This window comes from Ahaetulla prasina, chromosome 5, assembly GCF_028640845.1.
Source record: "Ahaetulla prasina isolate Xishuangbanna chromosome 5, ASM2864084v1, whole genome shotgun sequence".
Classification (NCBI taxonomy): Eukaryota; Metazoa; Chordata; class Lepidosauria; order Squamata; family Colubridae; genus Ahaetulla; species Ahaetulla prasina.
Window position 1 is genome coordinate 108220726 of NC_080543.1, and position 12060 is coordinate 108232785.

The 12060-nt window shown below is 39.8% G+C and overlaps 1 protein-coding gene across 1 annotated transcript in view; it reads right to left on the reverse strand.

The window, feature by feature from the left end:
* Positions 1-12060, reverse strand: part of NALCN (sodium leak channel, non-selective) — a 463243-nt gene that overhangs the window by 154217 nt on the left and 296966 nt on the right. The window lies entirely within an intron of this gene.

Here is a 12060-nt window from a genome sequence, read left to right on the forward strand (position 1 = left end):
AGTTACTCCAGGTTCTAGTCCCACCAGGCCCAAGGTTGACTCAGCCTTCCATCCTTTATAAGGTAGGTAAAATGAGGACCCAGATTGTTGGGGGCAATAAGTTGACTTTGTATATAATATACAAACGGATGAAGACTATTGCTTGACATAGTGTAAGCCGCCCTGATTCTTCAGAGAAGGGTAGGATATAAATGCAAATAAAAAAAAAAGGATATTGAAAATTCTCCATTCCCACCCCACTCTGGGACCAGCCAGAGGTGGTATTTGCTAGTTCTCTGAACTGCTCAAAATTTCCATTACCAATTCTCCAGAACCTGTCAGAACCTGCTGGATTTCACCCCTGCTCTACCTGTTCTAAGCACCAGCATATTACCAGATTTAAAAGCCATATTCCGCACTTTCAACATCTTGCGAACCTCGCGTGTCATCCATGGTTTTTCATTAGTCCTCATAACAATGTTTTTAAGGACACAGACACCCTCAATGGGAATAGTTTAGAATAAGCAAGATCCAGCCTATTCCCACCTCTGGTTGCAAAGTTCACATATTGATGGAAATGGGGGAGAGCTGCTTTCAAATCAACCTGATTAAAATCTCCCACTACAATAAAAGCATCCTCCAGGTAAATAGTTTGTAAGTCATTGATGGTAGGATAGAGAACATTCAGGGTCTCATATTTATTTTCATAAGAAGGAATATACACAGCTGTGACATAATATTAATGCTGTAATATTAGCATTATTATATCTATATTTTCAGGTAAGGAGAGGCTAGAGATGAAGATTAGTGGCTAAGCTTAGCCACCTAGTGAGCATATAGCTAAGATAATGCTGAAGACAAAAATACAGATCAGATATTACATATACCATTGCTTTATATCAGGGGTCCCCAATCCTCAAGTTGTGGACCAGTACCAATCCATGGACCATTGGGAATTGGGTTGCACAAGTGACAGGCAACTAGGCAAAGCTTCATTTGCGCATGTACAGGATCTAGTTTGTGTGTGAAACCATCCCTTTCACCCTGCTGCTGCTGCAGCTAGTCCATGAACCTACAAATATTGGGGGCCACTGTTTTATAATGACCTTCACCATTGTGATGTCCAGGGCTGTTGTTGGCATAAAAGGCATCCTTGTGCAGAATTCACAGAAATTCTGAAGAAATTGTAGTGAATTTCCTCCAAAAATGGCCACTTGTGATTTTTTTTTTAAAAAAAACTTGCAAGTGAGGCCTCCCTTTACAAGAAAAGCCTTTCAATGGTCAGCATGAGCTTTTCTTTCCTCTTTTTTCTCCCAGAGACTTCAAGGCAGTCTGAAGAAGAATGCTAAGAGTACCAGAGTTTGAGTGGGTAGGTATGCTTGGAGGAAGATTTGTGTTATGTGGGACAGCAGAAAGCAGGACTTTGTAGTTGAGGGAGTGGAGCAGCTGACAGCTCAACAGCCAACTGATGGTAAAGGAGCAGTAGTCTTGGACTTCATTAAACCAGACTAGAAAAGGTGAAATAAAGCCCACTGCTCTAGAAGCCATTGTAGGAGATGACCAGGCTGAGCTTTTGAAGAAAATGATGTCTCTCTTTACTAAATTATGTGCCCTATGCTACATGAATATCCAGATATATCAGAAATAGGAACTGATTGCTTATTCATTAATAAGGATTGTGAGAATCAATATGATGAAGTCTTGTTATCAGGAACATAAATAAACTCTTCTATATTCCACACAATCAGAATCATAAGGAAAAACCCCACATTTAATTAATCTGAATATGCAGATAAATTTTTTGCATATTTCAAACAGCGTTAAAGTCTTCTCTAATAAGATCTTGTTCAGAATGATTGATCTATATTTCCCATGATTCACAACCAGCACTGCCATTTCTTGTTGGATAATCCAGTTTGAGAAACAGATCCAGACTGTAGAATTTGAGGGAGTACTTTTCTGATAATGATTGACTCAGATATTCTTCACGTCGGGTAATTTCCCCTTAATTTTATAATACTTTGTATTTCACATGATGAATTTTAAGAATTATGATTAAAAAAAAGTATGTAACATTTACAAGATTGTAGATATCATAGGAAATCCATCCCTAAAGGACTTTTTTGATTTAGCTGAGAAAAACATTGTTCAATCAGTTTATTGGTCTTCACTGCAAAGACTTACTGAATACGAAAAACTACTACCATAGCATTGTTGATTAAAATTTATTCTCTTGAGAAGAAGGTACTTTTCAGCTGAGAAACTTTAGATGAAATAATAAAAACCAGTATTTGGACTGGGTTAAGTAGCTAGCCTACCTCTGACCAGGTCATTATGATGTTCAGAAAGCTCAGTGCATGTCATCTGATCATCTTACAAATCAAGCTCATGCTATGATTTATTTCAGTTGTTGTTGTTGTTGTTGTTGTTAGTCGCAAAGTCATGTCCACCCATTGTGACCCCATGGACAATATTCCTTCAGGCCTTCCTGTCCTCTACCATCCTCTGGAGTTCATTTAAGCTCATGCCTACTGCTTCAGTGACTCCATCCAGCCACCTCATTCTCTGTCGTCCCATTCTTCTTTTGCCCTCAGTCTTTCCCAGCATTAGGCTCTTCTCCAGTGAGTCCTTCCTTCTCATTAGGTGGCCAAAGTATTTTAGTTTCATCTTCAGGATCTGGCCTTCTAAAGAGCAGTCAGGGTTGATCTCCTCTAGGACTTTATTTCACTACCATGATTTAAATAAGTCAACTTTGAGAAAGTTTAAATTCCATTTCTGAAATTCATGAATAATAGACTTGACAGCTGTAAACATTTTACAGCACGTTCTGACAAAGAGTCATTTATTTTATGAACAGTGATGAAGTATAGCAATTTTAAAAAAATTAATACTTCAAAACTTTTCACAATATGCAATCAGCATTTTGTACATGCTCGTCTAAGAGAGCTGAGTTACACATAGCAAACAGAAATGATTTGTCTCAGCATTCTTTGGATTAGAAATAACCCATGAAGCAAAGAAAAACTGTATCAAATGCAGTGAGTATATCTTCAACCAGAAGTCTCTGAATAAAGCATCAGATAGAAATTTATGATTATTCTTCCAGATCTTTTTCTTAAACCCTCTGTCAGCCCTGAAGTGAGCCTGGCTGAAGCCATCTTGGAGCCTCTTGCATCTAAGATATAAAAACTTTTATATCTAAGATAGAAAAACTTCCCTGAACAAGCCTATACTTTTCAAATCACTTGTATGGATTTGGAGATTTACTCTTTTACTTTTAAATCCACAAACGCAATTAAGAACCAAAACAATGGCAATTTCTCTTAATAATCTGCCCGTCCTCTTTTTATACCACTCTTTTATGTGGACGTATACCATAGGGGCTGTGTACTGTGGGACGCGGTGGCTCAGAGGCTAGGACATTGAGCTTGTCGATCGAAAGGTCGGCAGCACAGCGGTTCAAATCCCTAGTATTGTCATGTAACAGGGTGAGCTCCCGCTACTTGCTCCAGCTTCTGCCAACCTAGCAGTTTCGAAAGCACATAAAAAATGCAAGTAGAAAAAATAGGGACCACCTTTGGTGGGAAAGTAACAGCGTTCTGTGCGCCTTTGGTGTTGAGTCATGGCGGCCACATGACCACGGAGACGTCTTTGGACAATGCTGGCTCTTCGGCTTTGAAACGGATGTGAGCACCGCCCCCTAGAGCCGGCAACGACTAGCACGTATGTGCGAGGGGAACCTTTACCTTTTTATACCATAGGGGCAGTGGTGGGATTCAGCCAGTTCGCACCACTTTGGGAGAACTGGTTGTTAACTTTCTGAGCAGTTTGGTGACCTGGTTGTTGGAAGAAATCATTAGGGCAGAGAACCGGTTGTTAAATTATTTGAATCCCACAACTGCATAGGGGGGAGTATTAAAAATTTAGGGGAGAACAACTGCATAAACAGGAAGACGAAGAGAAGGACACACACACACTCTCTTTAAGGTTCTTTACTTTCTGAATAATTTGAAGCTGAAGAGCAAGCTTTCAGTTTATAATCTGGTAATCTTCATTCCACAATGAAAGTATTTCAGGTGCAATATTAAAATATTAATGGAAATAACTGTAAAATAAATTGTACAAAGAACAATGAAAATGAAGTCTAGAGGTTTTTTTTTTTTTTATTGCATACTGTGATTGAGATTCTATTATCTAATGGATGAAATTAATGCTAAATGGCCAAAATGCCAAGAGAGTAGCAGAATTCTCTTTTGAATGTTCTATAAAGCAGCTGTACTAATCTATTCATATTAGTTTCACCTGACTGCCTCTTTTAATGTAGGTTGCCAATTGCTCTGAAATGAACAGACCAAATGCTTAATACTCCGAAGGTCTGTCTGATATTTTTAACTTTTCAAGCCCCCTACATTTCTAATTCCTATTTGCCAGAAAACATGAAAGGAGACTCTTTGACTTACTTTAACAAACAAAGAAAAATCAATTTATTTTGCATCAATACTGGCTACCTTCTTTAACAATTAGATTAAACCAGTCCCGTTTTAGGAGACTGTTTATACATACATACATACATACATACATACATACATACATACATACATACATACATATGCAGTGGCTCAGTGGCTAAGATGCTGAACTTGTTGATCGAAAGGTCGGCAGTTCAACAGTTCAGATCCCTTGTGCCGCATAATGGGGTGAGCTCCCGTTACTTGTCCCAGTTTCTGCCAACCTAGCAGCTCGAAAGCACATAAAAAATGCAAGTAGAAAAAATAGGGACCACCTTTGGTGGGAAGGTAACAGCGTTGCGTGCCCCTTTGGCGTTTAGTCATGCCGGCCACATGACCACAGAGACGTCTTCTGACAGTGCTGGCTCTTCGGCTTTGAAACAGAGAGGAGCACCGCCCCTCTAAAAAGGAATCTAGTAGAAGTTAGAATTCCACTCCGGATAGTGTTTTCATGTTTTTCTGGGTGGATTTAACCCCTTTCTAAATTTAGTTATTATCTACTAATGTTATTTTTCATTATATTACACCATTTTATATTTTAATTCTTCTATTATAAGGACTATAGCCTTCTCAGGTTTCTGCTGGATTGGAGGACATATAAGCTCCCTGTATAATAAATAAATATACTGTATTATTTTTTTTAAAAAAATGAATTGCAACTACAAATATGGCGAACCCTCCCCATTCCACACACACATGAATTCCTGCCTTACTGCTACAGAGAGCTTTTCTGCCCTCAACTTAAATATATTCTCCTGTCAAGACTGTAGGAAGGGACTGGATTTCATTATGGCTCCTCCACAGCAGAGTCTGATCCATCCCTCAAACTGAACTGGTTTGCTAAATGGCTTCTCAGTCTACATTGTGTTGAACAGACTGTATTAATAACGGCTAAGACCAATATTATTTACTCAAGTAAGGACTTTAGGGAAAAGAGATAAACAATAAAGAAGCTTAACACAGGGAAGAAACAAATCCTACAGAGGCTTCTTATTACTTCTTACACATATCCTATGACAAGAAAAGGACAAACAAAATCACCAGGTAACCCAAATGGTTTCTGTTTGAATTAGAGAGCAGCAATTAATGGGAAAAGGAGTCCAACTTTTTTCTATAAACAGAGGCAACCCTTCCTAAAATTAGCCAAGTCTACTCTACTATTTCCTACCACAGTTTATAACCAAAGAGTGCAAAGATCAAATGGAGTGGAATGGTTGGAGGCAGCATCCAGGCAGACATGCAGAAGCTGGGCTCTCCTGAATAATCTATTTAAAAGCCTAAAAAACCCCCAAAACTAAACATGCACAGAATTGCATCCACAGGAAAAAATAAAGTGACTGGGGGAAAAGACTGGACTTGGAGAGAAGAGAAAACTTGGAAATCAAACATTTAGTTGGATAAGTTATTCTGGGGAGTTCTGCTGAGTAGCATAGGATGTCTGCAAGTTCCTTTGCTATGCTGAAGAGTTATGCTGAAGAGAAGGGACAAAGCACACCATAGCATTTCAGCAATTTTCTCTATATAGACCGTACTGTTTTTCTTTAAAATTGATTGTATAGTTCTTTTTACCATTAACAGTGCATATTTACACAGACATAATTGCAAAATGAATTAGGTACAGATCTGTTTGCAGGAGTGTTCTTGCTCCCCCCCTCTCTAATGAATTGGGGCAGATCTGTTTGCAAGGTTTTTTTTTTCCCTTTTTCTCTCTCTGCATATTTATAAGGATTTATAAGGATTACGGTCTTTATTAACTAAATAATTATGAATGAACTGAATATGAATTTTATATATGTTGAACGATCCTGAGAAAACTGAGTCATCATTTATTCACAGCTGTTTACAACTATCGCTGGGAGGATTATAAACTTTTATGACCTGGATGGTAAACTTTTATTGCTTGGATGGTACACCTTTATTATATTGAGCTGCAACTATCTCTCTACTTTCTTTTGTGGATTACAAATTGTCAGAGACTGCAATATTTTTATAGTTATGAACGTCTTACACTGTTATGAAGACTACTATCTCTGTATAATCATATATATATGAATATATATATATATATATATATATATATATATATATGTATGTATGTATGTATGTCTGTCTGTCTGTCTGTCTGTCTGTCTGTCTGTCTGTCTGTCTGTCTGTCTGTCTTTGGTTATTTGGGTTTTCTCCCACGTAAAATTGGAAGTGTCTTGGCGACGTTTCGACGAAATCGCATTCGTCATCTTCAGGCTAGGTGTTTACAGCTTCATGCTTCTAGGAGACATTTCTCCTAGAAGCATGAAGCTGTAAACACCTAGCCTGAAGATGAGGAATGAGACTTCATCAAACGCCGCCAAGACACTTCCAATTTTACGTGGAGAAAACCCAATAACCAAAGACCTACAAACACCCGCAAAACCTCAGAAAACACACACACACACACACACGTTTTCTGAGGTTTTCGCGGGTGTTTATGTAGTCTTTAGTTATTCGGGTTTTCTCCTGCGTAAAATTGGAAGTGTCTTGGCGATGTTTGATGAAGTCTCATTTGTCATCTTCAGGCTTCAGCCGTGCTCCCAGAAGCACGGCTGAAGCCTGAAGATGAGGAATGAGACTTCATCAAACGCCGCCAAGACACTTCCAATTTTATGCAGGAGAAAACCCAATAACCAAAGACCTACAAACACCCGCAAAAACCTCAGAAAACACACACACACACACACACGTTTTCTGAGGTTTTCGCGGGTGTTTATGTAGTCTTTAGTTATTCGGGTTTTCTCCTCGTAAAATTGGAAGTGTCTTGGCGATGTTTGATGAAGTCTCATTTGTCATCTTCAGGCTTCAGCCGTGCTCCCAGAAGCACGAAGCTGAAGCCTGAAGATGAGGAATGAGACTTCATCGAAACGTCGCCAAGACACTTCCAATTTTATGCAGGAGAAAACCCGAATAACCAAAGACCGACCGACCGACCGACCTACCTACCTACCTACCTACCTACCTACCTACCTACCTACCTACCTACCTACATATATATATATATATATATATATATATATATATTAGATGAATTTTATTAATCTGTCATTTTTTAATACATCTGTGGATTACACACTATGTCAAGAGGGAAACATCAACATTAGCCATAGAAGGGACCAAAAGGAGAATTAGAACTCCTAGTGAAATATTTCCTGACAGTGTAAACAATTAACCAGTCGAATCGCTTGATTTCAGAAGTTGAGGGTGCTCTATCACTGGAGGTTTTTGAGAGGAGATTGGACAGCCATTTGACCCAAATGGTATAGGTCTTTTCAGCTCTGTTACTCTGTTATTCTAGAAGACCAACATTTAAGAATGAAAATTTAAATTTAAATTTTCTTTTTAAAAAATCTTCTAAATTTTGTGGAATTTTGAAAATGAACTTCTATAATTTTTAAAAATTTGAAAACAAAAATCCTTTTAACTAGGAGGCCTGGTTGCCCAGTGTAGAGTGGCCCAGCTGAGCAGAGGCGGTGCGGTGCAAATGAAGGCTCATTGAGCAATGGTGAAATGGTGCCAGGTAGCAGCAGACCAACGGCTGTGAGCAACAAAGGAGACCAGCAATGGTGCAGAACTAAGTGGCAGAGGAGCGGAGCGCTCAGGGCAGTGACTGAGAGCAGTGTGGCAGACCAGCTTAACAAATTTTAAAAAGTGTTATGGAAAAAGTGACTGACATTATAGTGACTTGCAAAATATGTCATATGTTTGAGGGACTCCTACAAAGATGAGGAGGTCAAAGGAGTTTCCAAAGCACCAAAAGGCAAGACAAGAAACAATGGATGGAAACTAAGCAAAGAGAGAAGCAACCTAGAACTAAGGAGAAACAGACATTTCCAATCTTAGTAGCATTGAGTGATCAATCTTTTGCATACTTCGCAAATCCAGGAAATTACAGACCAATCATTCTGATATGAATATCTATGAGGTATCTTGCAAAAGATAATCAAGCAATAAATCTGCGATCACCAAAAAGCAAATAAGTTGTTGTGTCTGCACCCCCCGAGCCGGGGCCCCTGCCAGAAAGTGATTCGGAAAGTGAGGGGGAAGGGCCATCAGGACTTACCTCTGGAGCACCGGCTTGCCTGAGGCAGGCCAGGTGGAGGAGATAACGTGGCCTCCGTCCCCTGACTCTTTACCCCCCCCGGCCACGCCTCCAGACCCGGCTGATGGCAATCAGGCCTGGCTGGACCCTAGGTTTCGTAGGCAGGAGAGGCGGGAACAACAGAAGCAAGGGTGGGGCAGGCCTAGGAAGTGCTGAGTCATGGAGCCACACCCTACAGGATATAAAAGCAGCAAGGGCTGCTATACCCCTTCGTGGCAAGCAAATCAACTGCTTAACTAGAGCTGAAGTACTGTTTGTTCCTGGTTGACTCATCGGCATCAAGAGAAATAACAGAGACACTTGGCAGACGCTTGCTAGTTTGCTGCCAGAAGCTGATAGTTGCCAGCTAATTAAGTCATCGCTTGGACTGAGGCGAGGGGGACAGAACATAAGTTTTTTAGTAGACAACATGGATTTATCAAAAATGGATCATGCCAAATAAATCTTATTTCATTCTTCTACAAAGTGACCAAATTAGTAGATTAGGGAAGTGTTATGGACATAGTATACTTAGATTTCAGTAAAGAATTTGATAAAGTAGACCACAACCTACTTCTTGGCAAACTAGTAAAATGTAGAATAGACACCACCACCATTAGGTGGGTTTATAACTGGCTGACAAATTGTATTCAATGTGTAGTTCTCAATGGAACTACATCCAAATGGAGGGAAGTAAGCAGTGGGATATCCCAAGGTTGGTTTTAGACCCAGTAATCTTCAATATCTTCATAAACAATTTAGACTAGGAAATTGAAGAGGAACTCAGCAGATTTGCAGATGACAGTAAGCTGGCTGGAAAAACCAACACCCCAAAAGACAAGCTCAAGATCCAAAGAGATCTTGAGAGACTTGAACACTGGGCCCTATTTAATAAAATGAAATTCAATGTAGATAAAAGTAAGATTAAAAGTAAGGTTTTACACCAACTGTATAGGTATAGACTAGGTAAAATTTGGTTTCATGCCAGTAACTGCACGAGATATCTTGGAGTCATAATGGACAATCACTTAACTATGAACCAACAGTGTGTGACAGCAGGCAAAAAAGCCAATGCAATCCTAGGCTGCATTAATAGAGGGACAGATTCCAGATCATATGAAGTTCTAGTACCGTTTTAAAAAGTTCACACTTGGAAGAGTGCATCCACTTCTGGTCAACACAATACAAAAAAGATGTTGAGACTGTGGAAAAAATGCAGAGAAGAGCAACAAAAATGATGAGGGGGCTGGAGGCTAAAATATATGAAGAACGGTTGCAGCAATTGGGTATGTCTAGTCTAATGAAAAGAAGGACTAGGGGTGACATGGTAGCACTGTTCCAATATTTGAGGGGCTCGTACAAAGACGAGGGGAGTCAAACTATTTTCCAGAGCATCAAAAGGCAAGATAAGAAACAATGGATGGAAGCTAAGCAAAGAGGGAAGCAACCTAGAACTAAGGAGAAATAGACGTTTTCAATCTTAATAGCATTGGGCGATCAATGTTTTGCACACATCCCTTGAGAATTTATCGCTTTCCTTTATGATATGCAATAGTGACTATAATTCTATTTAGTGAGTATAATAGTGAGTACATTCTACTTAGATTAAAGTAATTCTTTTAACATGCAGTCCTTGGTATGCAATCTTATTATGATCTTGAGGCAAAAAGCCACCAGAAAGATCATGTCTCCCCTTGGTCTGAGAAGAGCTGAAGATAAAAGAATGGGCCTGGAAAGGAGATAGTTGGAAAGCCAAATAGGAAGGAGTTTCAGTAGGAAAAGAAGCAAAACCAATTAAAGTGGGTGATCCTTTTTATAACTGCTCTTGTTTTGCAATTATGAGGATTGGCAGGAAACAAGTCAGGGATATGCCAGGATACAGGACTGATAGAGCTCACCCCCCCACTCCCCATAAAACACACAGAAATGAATAGGACATAAGTAATGAATATGGAATCTAACCGAAAGGAGTAAATTAATGCCAGTTTGCCTCTGGGATCCCACCATCCAAACTAATTTCTGCTATAGTGTTTGAAAGCCATCTAATACAGAATAGCATTTATATTAGTGCTTCCAATTTCAGAGACTATAGTGACACCACCAGCAGCAAGGAAATAATGATCAGTCCTGTTATAACTTCAAATCACAGCAAATTAAGATTAAGGTTGCTTGAAAAGGAAAGGAACCCAAGGGCACCAACACAGCCCTTTTTCTGCCCTCTGCCTCCTGCAAAGCATTTTTAAGTTGGTTGCAAAACGTGTTCACCCCAGAAAAGAGGCAGGGGACAGCATAAGCTTATCACAGTGACTTCCAGATGACTAATAAGGGCATTTAAAAAACACAATTCACTTAATATCCACCTTCTAAGCTAAGGCAGGTCCAGGAATAACAAAATATTACCGCCTGTTCCTACAGAGAAAAATATCCCCGCCCCTTCTGATTAAGCTGTGCACAACTTCATCAGCTACCCTGATCTTAACCCCTCAAGTCAACAGGCATTTTCAACTGGGGCTCCCTGAGAGATCTCTGGGGAGTCTGAAAATGTAGGGATTGAAAGTTGCCCATGGAATCTATTACAGAAGTCCAAATTCAGATGTGGGAGGGGAGCCAGAGTAAGAGGAGTTTCAAACCCCATGAAGGTATGAGTTGCATGATAGATGGAGTTGATCATAAGGAAAGACTGTTGCACATTATGAGCCAAGCCATAACTGGACCATTCTGGAGAGGATGATACAGGAAGGTAGAATCCAACAATACATGAAGGTAGCATTCTGATTTAGAGTAACAAAACATGACCAAATAAGCTCATTTGGTGCCTTCCCTGCATAGATGACAGCTATTGCTTGTCAGTTTTTGATTTATGATGAATGTCACCCAGTCTTTCGGGAGTTATCAGCCTTCTGAATTTGACAAATAAATAAATAAATAGTATGCTGGCCAAATGTAGATTGCATGCTATGACTACCCTCAACTAATATGGGAACATAAGGACTTCCGGTTTGGCACCGTAGGTGATGGCGGTGATCTTTACGATCACCAACCTCTGGATTATGTGGAATCGCTAGGACAGCTTAAATCTGCTGTCCAGCGGTTTGGAAAACCCCCTCTTCGGGAGAAGGAGAAGGTGGTGAGCTGAGGGCAGAGGTTGAATTTCCCTAAAGCCCCTGAGAAAAAAGGGGTTTGAAGGGTTAAGTTCCCTCCAGTAACCCGAAGTGCTCCAGATCCGAGGATTCTTCTGCTTTGGCGGAACCAATCACCACGACCAAACGCCGAGATTTATTTTGGACAATAAAGGTTATACCGGACAGAACGAAAGTGGGAGAACTTTATGCAAGTAGCCAAGCTGATTCCCCGATACTTTGTTACAAGTTTGAAAACAGTAAAAAAATGGAGGCGAATTGTTAACAAGTTAACGAGTGGAAAGCGAAAGTGATACTTTCAGCGTTTGTCGTCTGCAGTTGGTAA